Here is a 9,826-nt window from a genome sequence, read left to right as displayed (position 1 = left end):
TTGACACGCAAAAATCCTTTACCGTTGTGTTTTTGTTTCGTTTGTTTCTTGTTGCATACTGTGTTCCACATGCACGCTATTTGTTCCGTTTTTTTTTTGTTACAAGGTATTTCTGTCCTTCGCTTCCATTTCATGTGTGTACGTCACAATACCGAACCCATGCTAGCCCCAAGGGTTTATTGTGGATGTATTGCAAAAATACAAAATAGAGACAAACAACAGCGTAACAATGATGTTGGTTGTATAATCAAACTAACGTCAAAGTAATCAAACAAACAAGGCAGCCGAATGCAAACAGTATATTAAAGCAAATTTAAAAATCATTTTGAAAGCACGATATAAAACAAAAGGAAATCATAGTGGCTTATTTATAGAAAAGTCGTCACTTTAAATGTGACATAACGTCTGCGTCTTTTTCTTGTTCTAACACTAATCTAACACTTCTAATACACGTCAAGGTTCATTGCAGTGCATCAACACTGTTGTGTACACGCCAAAATGTAGGCAATGTGTATCAAAAATCCTGCGCACGAAATGTTCCTATATAAACATATTGCATACTTTGAGGCGATTATTTAAAAGTAATGCGTTAAGAATATTGTTTTTTTCATGCGACAAAGCATTGTAAGTCTCTATTAAACTGTTTGAAATTTTCGACAATGTTGTTTCGTTAGGTGCTGGTTTACGAACAGCAAAGCGTTGCAGCACTCCAAACGTCCAACCAGCATCCGATCCGGTGTAGTAAACTTTAAGCACTTTAGTGTTATGGATACCGCCATCGTCTGCAGGTTGCACTGAATTATCCTCCACGGTCCTTTTACGCCACAATGCACAATGCAGAGATCAATGACCTCGGTGGATATCGATGCTTTGGCGATGTGTTTCGTGCGGTATTATAAAATACTTATTTTATCTCCATTTGCAAAAGCATAATCCTATGGAGTTCCCTCGCCCCATAAACATACAAAGCGAAATGTGTCTGCCAGGAGTGAAAACCAAATGAGAGAGAAAGGTACAACAACAACCAAAAAGTGCGCACACACACACTCACACGTGCTCCGACATATGTCGGAAAGATAAGATTTTACATTTGAAGTTAGCAGCAAGAGCAACAAGATTTTGCAAGCTACCATACTGATGCAATGCCAAACACGTTCGTCTTTTCTTGTTCTTTTGACTTATCCGTAGGTCCTTTTTTTGTGTATCCACCCAACTTGGAAGGAAAATTTCGGTAGCTGAGTTGCCCCTTCCATCCTCCTGAGGAGCAAATTTTTATCAACTTAAACACCAAGCTTAACTTCTGGTCGTTTCGGTAACGCTGGCTGACTGCCGCAGGGTTATCATTTTTGAGAGCGAACGCTTCTGTTTACTTTTCCACTTTTCTTGTGAGTTAGCTTTGAAGTTGGGTTATTTTTGGAGTATGAAAAATGAAAGAATTTGTAAGTCTGTGACGTTGGCGAACTTTCGAGTTGGTGGTTTATGTTTAGAAAGCAAGAATCATTCACTGCTTGAATGTTTTGCATTATTTATTTAATTTTAATATTTGAAAGTATTTACCGATTGAATGTTTTATTTTCAATGTCTTGGCTAAGCTGCTTAGAATTTGGTGGCATATTTCTTAAAATTGTCCGACATTTAACACTTGTTAGGTGGGATTTTTTTTTAATTAAGCTTCTATGCTTTTGCAAGTAGCATATTTTTCTGGAATCAATATAAACTTTGCAGAGGGAAAATCAAACTTTTCCACTACTTTTACACTTGTTTCAAGACACACCACCGGTATTAGAACCAGCTTGTTTCCCCGGAATATGTTACGGAAACACGAAACGAAATTCATCTTCGCAACACTTTACGCTGCGTTGCACATCAAAAGATTGACTGCCTCCGTGCACGCATTAGTACTCACACACAAGCGTATCATTACTCATGCTGAAGATTGCTTCGAAGAGTCGTAGAGCTTGCCCGTACTGTTTGCCAGCCAGTCAGCAATTAAAAATGTATGTCCTCGTCGGGAGCGCAGTTCGAGCAGTTCAAACGCTCCGGTACGTTTCGCCCTGCTGAATGATTGATGTGTGAAAGTTTGCGCTAACCGGTGCGCTGGTGACGTGCACGCTTGATAAAGATGTAACAATGACACGGAATCGGAAGGACTCCACGGTATAATGGAAGCTTCCGGAGTGGTATTTGGTCTTCGCTTTTCGTCTCACACGCACTTTTATTTCGTCCATGTTCGTCTTCACGTTTGGCAGGCACTGGTTACCGATAAATTACTTTCATTATCGGGGATTCTTTCTTAACTTTCGCTGTTGTTTTTTTTCTTCACTTTTCTTAACCGACCTAATGAACCTGTTGGATAAATCCGGGGGTGAGAAAATGGCACCACCTCGCGGGGGAGTATCATTTACCGCTGCGGGACAAGAATTATGACTGCCGTGCGTCTTTCATCAGCAGTTTTGAGCCAACCGGTGGATTGTTTTTCCGTCGGGAAATTGAGAATTTGTGAGCATTTCCGCGAATAAACGGAAAAGTGGGTGCGTGTATTAATGTGCTCGAGGTTTTGGGGGTTTTTCCTGCCTGCCCGCTAGACATCCGATTTCCTTTGCATGTTCTGTCAACGATAATCTGATGATGTATGATATTTCCGTTTCGTGCTTGTTCTATACGCACACGTCGTTCGTGCTTCGTTCTGCGTCATTTGCCCGACTGGAAAAAAAAGAAAGGCAAAACCTGCACGCATGTGAAATGTGTGTGCGAGTGAGTTGTGCTTTTTGCTGTCTAAGTTTTTGTACGCATTTCAATGTGAGGTTTCGTGTTTTTTTTTTGTTTTTATACTGTGCATGGGCTTGTTGATGTTAAATCTATGAATATGAGCACACCTACACGCACACAGACGGATGTTTGTGCAGCGATTCCGGCCATTGGGATTGGGACCGTAACGTGTTTTGTGGTCGACATAATAAAGCGACGTTTAGCGAAATAAAACACAACCACAAAATTCGTTCAGCACCTGTGATCTGTGCTGCCGTTGTGTTTGAATTCTTATTTGATTGTAGCAATTGTTTATAATCCGCTTTCATCGGAACGTCAGAAGAATAGGATCGAATGTTTAAGTGAGTGACACTGACAAACATGAGCGCATACGAATCGCGGAGGAAAACTTACACATAGATCATTATTCATTGTACGATTGTGTACATTAGGGCGACATTTGTGTTTGGAAATTTAATGGAACCGTATGATTTGCCATAAAATGATTTTATTTTGTTTATGTATGTGTTTGTACTTGCATTTAAAATACGCCATTCAATCACTAATTTTCATATGAAAATGAAGCAGCTGACAATTGCGCCTACAAGGGTTGCAATGCGCACTGCACACTCTTGTTCGTTTCATGTTCAGACATTTCCAGTTCAGATAACTAATTTCTGTTGCGTACCATGATCATTTCCAACTAAATTTATCATAAAATAATAGCTCTCAGCTGTAAAAAAGCATAAACACGCATCTGGGTGATACACCGTCTTCTTCGAAATGGAAAATATCATTCAATAGAAATTTACCTACCGCATGGTCGAATTGCTCATTTCCTGCAACAGCTATCTGATGCTTCCTGTGGAAGATTTTTCTTCCTCTGTCCTGTCCCTCCATCACCTTCACTACCCCCTTTCTCCGCCTTTCTTACAATCTGCCACCCGCAATTTCCCTGCGCTCCGTATCCGACAGGAAACCGAACGATAGCGGATCTGTGGGAGAGAAGAAAAAAACAGAGATCCGACAAATAAGACGGCCACAAAAGCCGGGAAAACAACAAAACAGCTCAGCGCGCATTTAAGTCGGGGCGCAACGCGCGCGCAAAAAGGTGATAAATTGAATATCCTTCCACAATTTGCACTCGTATTATTCTGGCGCGTTCGGGCGTAAAACTGGCAGCTGGCAGCGGGTGCAGCCGAGTTCCCTGCTACTTGTCACCATCGCTCAGCTCATCGGATCCACTTCCGGTGCTGACGGTCCCTCCCCAAAGCACGATGGCCACCACCTTCATTCATCATTTAGCCTGGACTGGAGCCAGTTCGGGGCGAAGCACGGCCAATGGTGACTGTGCGCACCCTCGTCACTGGTTTTCAACATTTTACACAGACTCAAAACTCAATTAAATTAATTGTTTCCCAGTGCGAAAAGGGAATATGCCACCGGCAATTTAATTTGCTTCTAAATGAATTTTCGTTCCAATGCGCACACTTCTCCCAACACGCCAAGTGCAAGGCATCCAGATGGAAGCAAAGCGTGCATGTAGATGTGTATGTGTGTGTGTATGCGTGTGAGGGACGAGTGTGTTTGTAGCTAGGTTCTCGAGTGACAGATACGAAGCGATCACAAAACGAGTCCCTTTTTTACTATCCCACACACACACACACACAAGCGACCACAAGTACATTAGGATGAAGGGCCTTCGAGAGACATTCCTGTGTAGATTGTCCTTTTCCCATTGTCTATGATTTTCCGCAGGAACACATGCAAGCTACCGTCAACCCACCACCACTAGTTCAGCCCATTCCCATTCACCAAAACCGTCCAAAAGGAAACGAAGGAAACGATGGTCAGTTTTTGCGGTTCAACATCAACCGTTTCACGTCAACATTATCCGTCAAATGTGTGTGAGCATCAGCGGGGACACACCAGCTTCACCGATCCCGACATTTCTGTACGGCAAGGACTTTTGTCGGTGTATTCTTAATTAGATTTTGATTGATTACCGCAAGTCCATTTAAAAGTGCTTCCTCGGTTTTTCATCATTTCACCCAAAACTCGTTAGATGCGTCCAACGACTGGTGGTGATACCGGAAAGGAGTAGATTTGAAAATTAAGTTTACTCGGGAAAAACGAGCTTTTTCGGTGTTGATGAGCACCGGTTCCAAGAAATGTACTTCGAGATGCTCATCATTATGGGGCAAATGGTTCGATGGCATGCGATGATATGACGAACGTTCGATTATGGTTTTTGGGAGAAGGTGTTTTTGTGTTAACACGGTTGTTTTGTTGTGTTTCTATTGGCTTGTAGAAGTGGCACCATGAGTTCATTGGTTTGGCCGTAGTTAATTTTGTTTTGTTTTTCTTCTTGTATTTCTTATCGTCACAATTCAAACAAACTTCAGCATACAAACTTTAATCGCTTGTTTCCATTTAACGTTTTACACCATTAACTCGGTTATGCGTCCCACAGCATGGAACCATAATTTCCAAACCAATTTCCGAACACTGCGGACACGGAAACTATCTTCAAAGCGTGGCAACCTGCCCTCATTTTCATTTTCAATTATCAACCATGTAAGAACCATATTTTTCACCATCTGAAAACATCACTTTCAGCAAAGGGAAAAGTTGGCAGGCGAAAAAAGAAATGGAACCCACCCAAAACCTGCATGCAACCCTGCGCATGTTGTGCAGAAATTATGATCCGCTACATTAACACCGAAAGGACGGGTGAGATAAAGTTTTCCAGTTTCCTAATCGGAGATCGTTTCCTGCGAAACGTTCGCTTCGGGGGGACGGAAAAATGATTTGAAAAAAATGTTTTGTAAAAGCGAGAAAGAGAGAGAACGAGAGAGTGAGTCAATGCCATGAAAAGTGGGTTCAGGAAAATGTTGGCCAAGTGGTGTGCATAACTTTTACCACTGAGACAAAACCGACCACGGCAAGTGGCAAGATACCGTTACCGCGGCTAGAGGAAAACTCCCAGCACTCCCCGCACTCCCCAGTCGGTCTACAGACTTCATGTATTATTTTTTCAGTTTATGTGTGTGTTTGTTGCTTTTTTTCTTAAAACTTCAACTAAACCACACTTAACGAGAGACATAGAGAGAAAGAGATCGAGATAGGGTGGGAAAATACAAAAAAAAAACAGAGATGAAGAAAGGCTCTGAATGCTATAGGAAAACCACTGGAAATTTGAAATTATGCTTCCGGAAACGATTTTTACTGCTTCCCTGGTTGGGTTTAAGCATGTTTTTGTCCTCGCTCCACCATCCCCGGGAAGTGGTCAAAGTGTCGCAAAAGTTTTTATTCATCGTTTATTTCTCGCTTTTAGTATCGTGTCGATGAGGGTTCGTCGTTTGCTTTTCTGTTCTACTGTTTCTCCTTCGTATTATCGATGTGAGCTGTTATGTGTTGTGCTGGGTGCATTTTTCAATCGAGGAAAGTTTATTTTCTTCCTCTCCTATCGCTTTGTTCCCGTATGACATAGGCAAGCTCTTTGGGAAATACGCATGCATACATACAAAAGCACAATAAGTAAATCAGGCGAAAAGAAATTATTGCACAGCAGCTGTATACTAGCTACCAATAAGGATAATTTGGAACTATTTAAATAGAATTTCCTTTTGTTAGAGCTTTCACCCTTGAATGGAAGCTTTCTTCTCGCTTTATCGTCCCCGGTTGTCAAACAACATGGCTGGGTGAGGTTCGCTGCTAGTTCCATCTCGCGAGTGTCGGTGCATCGACAACTGAAGCAAACGATTGCATGGTAGAGATGTACTTTATTTGCATTCCTTTCATTCCAGTGAGGAATGCGCACGAATTGGGTGCAATTTTGTGTCGAAGAAAGCGCACAGCATTAAGCGTACTGGAACAGATACATAGACAGGGTTCGCGATCGTTTGCGCGAAACAATCCTGCCAAACATCCGACCCAGCACACAGGAGGGCATGTAGTTTGGGCGGACGAGCATCTGCTGTTGCTTTACTTTCCCATTGCGCGCATTGTTTCCTTATTCCGATTAAAAAAAAATACTTCGCGATATTAGCTTTTTTGTCTCTCCCTGCGCTGCTGCTCAAATTTCCCTTACCATCAGTTATCCTGCATGTCCTAGCCCTTTTTTTTGCCCTCCTTTTGGGTGCCTTTCATTTCAAAGAGAAAGGTACGGATGGTAGGTAATGTTTTTTTTGTCGACTTGCTTTGTTTCTGGGTGGGGCCTCGCGTGCCGTACCGTAGCCGAGATATGAACCTCGGCACAGCAAAGAATGAAAATTAATTGGATTTTTGTATTGAAATGCTCTTCCCGAACTTCAATTAAACTTTTTTAATAATTTTTGAAGAGTTCCACTCGCACCGGACGGCCCGCCCCTCGTAAGCGTCCCAGCATCGAACGAAGATGATGTGCTCTTGACGCTTCTGCTGAATCGTGCCGGATAGGAAATTTGACATTCAAGGCCCTTTCCTACAATCCTTCCCGAAAGCCAAACAAAAAACGATGGAAAAATCAGTGCCACCGAAATGTGAAGAATGCAAAATTTAAACGGCAAAATGAAGCAGTAAAACAACAGGAGGGGTAAAACACGATCTAGTCAATGAAAATATACACTACTTTAAAACAGGAATAAAAGAGATGATCAGAAGCTACGGTAGCAAAAGAGAGCAGAAAAGAAAGGAACAAAGTAGATTAAACAGTGTGCAGTGTTATTTTATTCCTCTCCGTTTCTCGGCCGGGGTAAATGCATTTCAAATTGAACAACAGCGTCAAGGGACAACTCCAAATGCACACAAAAGAATGCTGAAAAACAAAATTGCATTTATGACTCATAGCCTGTTCGTACCTGCTGCTCGTTTTTCGTACTCCTTTCTTTTTCAAATCATGCTTCCGAACGGCTTAAAATGATCCCTGATCAATTCAGCTTTTGTGTTTTAATGTGTTCATCTGCATCCCAATCGTTTGCACAGTTTTAATAACATTTCCATGCAAATCATTGCAATTAAAATAAATGATGACGCTTGAGCTGATGAAAGTGGCTAGAAAGCATTATATGACCGGTGCTTTAGTTTGTTATTGATTGATTTTGTCCGTACCGTCAGCTGACTCCCCGGTTGACTGTATTTTCAATGATGTTCATTTACATTGAATATGGAGTTTTTCAGGGAATTTTCGTACGAGTTCCAAATCACCTGGTGGTGTACTGCGTCTTCGTCTTCTATAAATATCTTATTGTGCAAAGACAAAACATCATCAGTTAATTTGTAATAGTTACAACGACAACAGTCAAGCGACAGTTCGGGTTGTTTGTGCCGAAAGCTTTACGTTGAATTGTATAAGCTTTCAAAGCATTAACAATAATTCTAAATTTGGCCTCTACATCGCAGTAATAACCCTCAATAGCAACAGATGCCGAAGATGAATATCCAGTGTAAAGTAGACGAAGATAATCATAACCACTGTAACCTGAGAATATCAAGAAAAGAATATTGCATGATCATTTAAAAAGAATTTAAATCATTTAAATCCACGAAATCATCAGAGGAGATTGGCTCCTTCAAGGTACACGACTAAGTTAGCCCAATAATAGTCCCAATCTCCCGCAGATGCAATCGACGGAACTTTTTTGGCCAAACCCCACAAGACATACAAGATGTACGCAAGATATTCAATTGTAGAGTCCAAAGCGAAATGCATTCAATTGTCTGTTTTAGTTGATCTAGAGCTCAAAAACCATTCAAAATTATCACTTTATTTTTTAAAAATCATACGTTAATGGAATATTTTTGCTATTGATTCATTTGTCATGGGTTTACTGTACCAGAATTATTTGTACTAAAACAGCAATTCACAAGGTACACACACACCAGTCATATATCTACGATACAAAACTGATCATCAACCAAACCCACCCGAACCGACGCCGGAAACCAGAAATGTTCCTCGGAAATGAAAGCTCGCTCAGAAAATGGTGACAGTCGATGTTACTTTTTTCCGTCTAGAAAATGAGAATATAATTACATCCCACTCTGGCTGCTACCGTATGATCGTTTGCATGGAACGTTCTCGTGATGCCGTAGCAAAAGATACGATATTTAGAACTTGTAATGACTTCATTCTAACGAAGGACTAACCATGGAGACGCCTGGTACCTCTGAAACGGTGCACACAAACACCACGTGTGTATGGGCCGCTTACACAGTGTCTAATGCATTGTAACGTCCTTCTTTTTCAAATCGATTCGAGCAACTGGCGCGAGTGGCAATAGTGGTAGCGCAAGTGGGTGAAAGAATAAAAGTAATAAAAATTTAAGACACCTCGTTAGCAGTCGTTTCTGCGCTAGGGTGATGGGTGCTGTGGCGAAACGTGTGAGGGTTCGGGTGGGATTCTTTTAAGCTACCAACCCGGTGACGGTGATCATAAAACCGATACGGTCGCCATCTCGGCGCGTGTGCAAACAACAAACGGTGAGCAATTAATGTATCTAACGATGCGGTGTTGTGCGTGCGTGCGTGCATGTAACCGTTTAGGTGCGCACTGGTGGGAAGGGGGCGCGTTTAATGATTCATTTCGGTAAGGGGGTGGTAAAATTGGATGCCCTTCAATTTACATAAAATCCTGTTTACTGTTGGTGTCTTTGCTTACCACGTGCTCTGGAGCACTACACGTTCATCCTTTTCATTATTGTTATCTCTTCTCATTACAGGTAAGCGGTACATGGTGCAGATCGTTTGGAATTAAGCAGTGCTGGAGCACGGTGTGTTGTGCAGTGCAGTGTGTTTATCGGTTCCGCACTTGAACTATGTCATTTGCTCGATGGAATATAAAATGTTCATTAATTTAAGCGCTTAATGTAAGTATAATCAATGAGAAGCGCAGGAACTTTCACTTGAATCCGCTGCAAAAATTCATCTAACATTATGCCACATGGTTTACGAGTCAGATGAGCTTTTCTACTGTGGCCACGTTATTCAAAATTGATACATTATCCTTTTGATCAAACAACCCAGCATGATTCCATTTAAAGTGTTCCCAATGTTTCGTTCAAAACACTCGCAACCATTGTGTCATTTTTAGGGTTTT

This window comes from Anopheles marshallii, chromosome 3 (genome assembly GCF_943734725.1).
Source record: "Anopheles marshallii chromosome 3, idAnoMarsDA_429_01, whole genome shotgun sequence".
NCBI classification, from domain to species: domain Eukaryota; kingdom Metazoa; phylum Arthropoda; class Insecta; order Diptera; family Culicidae; genus Anopheles; species Anopheles marshallii.
The sequence above is the reverse complement of the archived record's forward strand: the minus strand, read 5'-3'. Positions refer to the sequence as shown.